The 3,754-nt window shown below is 36.5% G+C and overlaps 1 non-coding gene across 1 annotated transcript; it reads right to left on the bottom strand.

Moving 5' to 3' along the window:
• Positions 1-3,395: 3,395 nt before the first annotated feature.
• On the bottom strand, positions 3,396-3,503 carry LOC148544525 (small nucleolar RNA R71). The gene has a single exon (XR_015900794.1). It is a non-coding gene; the product is annotated as a small nucleolar RNA R71 (small nucleolar RNA).
• Between the last annotated feature and the right edge of the window lie 251 nt (positions 3,504-3,754).

Genomic DNA, 3,754 nt, shown 5'->3' with positions numbered 1-3,754 from the left:
TCAGTCAAGCACACACCAAGTGGGCCCGGAAGAAGATTTCTGCATTAATTACCTATTTCTGTAACCCTAGGCTACTAGTTTTCTATAAATAGGACCTTTTGCTATTTTATTTTCATCTTTTGATCATCTTGGAATCATGTTTTGATGATTGAACCCTCTTTGGGAGGCTGGCCATTCGACCATGCCTAGACCTTTTGTTCTTATGTATTTTTAATGGTGGAGTTTCTACACACCATAGATTAAGGTGTGGAGCTCTGCTGTTCTTCATGAATTAATACAAGTACTATTATTTTTCTATTCAACTCAAGTCTATTTCTTCTCCAAGATATTCATTCGCACCCAAGAACATGATGAATGTGATGATTATGTGACACTCATCACCATTCTCACCTATGAACGCGTGACTGACAACCACTTCCGTTCTACATGCAAATAAGCTTGAATGTGTATCTCTTGGGTTTCTAATATGAGATTAGAACCTTCGTGGTATAGGCAAGAATTATTGGCGGCCATTCCTGAGATCCGGAACGTCTAAACCTTGTCTGTGGTATTCTGAGTAGGATCTGGGAAGGGATGACTGTGACGAGCTTCAAACTCGCGAGTGTTGGGCGTGTGACAGACACAAAAGGATCAATGGATCCTATTCCAACATGATCGAGAACCGACAGATGATTAGCCGTGCAGTGACAGCGTGCGTAGAACATTTTCACTGAGAGGACGGGAAGTAGCCATTGACAACGGTGACGCCCAACATAAAGCTTGCTATGGAAAGGAGTATGAATGATTGGAAGAAGGCAATAGGAAAGCAGAGGTTCGAGAGGAACAAAGCATCTACATACGCTTATCTGAAATTCCTACCAATGAATTACATAAGTATCTCTATCTCTATCTTTAGTTTATGTTTTATTCATCTTTTAATTATCAATTCTCCATAACCATTTGAATCTGCCTGACTGAGATTTACAAGATGACCATAGCTTGCTTCAAGCCGACAGTCTCCGTGGGATCGACCCTTACTCACGTAAGGTATTACTTGGACGACCCAGTGCACTTGTTGGTTAGTTGTGCGGAATTGTGACAAAGTGTGATTCACGTTTGAGAGCTCCAAGTCTTTGGCACCATTGTTGATGATCACAATTTCGTGCACCAAGTTTTTGGCGCCGTTGCCGGTGATTGTTCGAGTTTGGACAACTGACGGTTTATCTTGTTGCTTAGATTAGGTAATTTTACTTTTTATTAACGAAAAAAAATAAAAAAAATTTCTATTTTATTTTTCAGAGTTTTTAAGAATGAATTCTAGAGTTTCATGATGATTTGTTGAAGTCTGGCTGGCTGTGAAGCCATGTCTAATCTTTTGGACCGAGGTTTCAACTTATCATCACAAGAGCTTGTTGGTTTCTATCAATTTTGCTGTTGTTAGCAATGATCTGCTAAAGCTTGGCTGGCCATTGACCATGTCTAGTGTTTTGGACCGAAGCTTTCACTGAAAGCTTGGCTGGCTAGTAAACCATGTCTAATTTCTGGACCGAAGTTTTAGACTAACATTGCAATGATTCCTGGAATTCTCATTAAAAATTTTGAATCCCTTTATTTTCTTCTCCATGTAATTTTCGAAAAAATCACAAAAAAATTTATAAAATTTATAAAATAAAAAATATTTTATGTTTCTTGTATTGAGTCTAGTGTCTAATCTTAAGTTTGGTGTCAATTGCATTCTTCTTGCATTTTTCGAATATATGTAATATATTCTTCATTGATCTTCAAGCTGTTCTTGATGATTTCATAGCTCTGATCTTTAACTTCTCTTATCTTGTGTCTTTTGTTGTTTCTCATATGCATTTTCAATTTGTTATGGTCCTTAGTATACAAACTTCTAAGTTTGGTGTCTCGCATGCATTGTTTATTTGATCTTAGTTACATTTTTTATTGTTTCTCATCATTAAAAATTCAAAAAAAAATTTCAAAATTGTGTCTTTTCAAGTCAATAACACAGAGAATTGAAGATTCAGAACATTCAGCAGAGGAATTACACAGAAAAAGCTGGGCGTTCAAAACGCCCAGTGAAGAAGGAAAACTGGCGTTTAAACGCCAGCCAGGGTACCTGGCTGGGCGTTAAACGCCCAAAAAGGTAGGATTTTAGGCGTTAAACGCCAGAATAGATGCCATTCTGGGCGTTTAACGCCAGGATGACACTAGAGGGAAGATTTTGTTTTTAATTCAAATCTTTTCAAATCATATCTTTTCAATCATATCCTTTCAAAATCAATTTCTTTCCATTTTTTTTTATTTTTACTATTTTCGAAAATATTTGTTACAATTAATGATTTAATTCAAAAATTTTCAAGTTGTTACTTGCCTATTAAGAAAGGATCATATTTTAAATTCTAGAATTATATCTTCTAATTTCTTGATTAGTCAAGTAATCAACTTTAATTTTAAAACTTTCTCTTTTTAATTTGATTTTCAATCATATCTTCTCAATCATATCTTTTCAATCACATCTTTTTCAAAATTAAGTTTCAATCATATCTTTTTGATTTCTAATTTCAAAATCTTTTTGAAAATCACTTAATTTCTTTCCCAATCTTAATTTTCGAAAATCTCAATCAAATTTTCAAATTTCTTTTTATTATTCTAAAAATATTTTACTTTAACTTCGAAAATTCTTCCCATCTTCTCACATCCTTCTATTTAAGGGAGTAACACTCCTCCTCAAGGTGTAATTCGAACTCTATCCTTTTTGATAAGTTCGAATTCTCTTCTATCTACCTTCTCCTTCTATTTTTCTTTTCCTCTGACACCTCAAAAAATCTCTATACTGTGACATAGAGGATTCCATACTTTCTTCTTCTCTCTTTCATATGAGCAGGAGTAAGGACAAAGACATTCTGGTTGAGGCTGATCCTGAACCCGAAAGGACCTTGAAGAGAAAGCTGAGAGAAGTTACAATACAACTCTCTATAGAGGACCTAACAAAGCTTTTCAAACAAGAAGAAGCCATGGCAGCCGAAAACACCAACAATGCAAGGAAGGTGCTTGGTGACTTTACTGCACCTACTCCCAACTTCTATGGGAGAAGCATCTCAATCCCTACCATTGGAGCAAACAACTTTGAGCTTAAGCCTCAATTAGTTTCTCTAATGCAACAGAATTGCAAGTTTCATGGACTTCCATTGGAAGATCCTCATCAGTTCTTAGCTGAATTCTTGCAAATCTGTGACAATGTCAAGACCAATGGGGTTGATCTTGAGGTCTACAGACTTATGCTCTTCCTTTTTGCTGTAAGAGACAGAGCTAGAACATGGTTGGATTCACAAATTAAGGAAAGCCTGAACTCTTGGGAAAAGCTAGTCAATGCCTTCTTGCCAAAGTTCTTTCCACCTCAAAAATTGAGTAAGCTTAGAGTGGAAGTCCAAACCTTCAGACAGAAGGAAGGTGAATCCCTCTATGAAGCTTGGGAAAGATACAAGCAATTAATCAGAAGGTGCCCTTCTGACATGCTTTCAGAATGGAGCATCATAGGTATCTTCTATGATGGTCTGTCTGAACTGTCCAAGATGTCATTGGACAGCTCTACTGGAGGATCTCTTCATCTGAAGAAGACGCCTGCAGAAGCTCAGGAACTCATTGAGATGGTTGCAAATAACCAATTCATGTACACTTCTGAAAGGAACCCTGTGAATAATGGGACAAATTCGAAGAAAGGAGTTCTTGAGATTGATACTCTGAATGCCATACAGGCTCAGAATAAAAT

The sequence above is a fragment of the Arachis ipaensis genome, chromosome B9, assembly GCF_059453495.1.
Source record: "Arachis ipaensis isolate K30076 ecotype BB chromosome B9, ASM5945349v1, whole genome shotgun sequence".
Taxonomy (NCBI): Eukaryota; Viridiplantae; Streptophyta; class Magnoliopsida; order Fabales; family Fabaceae; genus Arachis; species Arachis ipaensis.
This window is presented reverse-complemented; position numbering and strand designations above follow the sequence as displayed.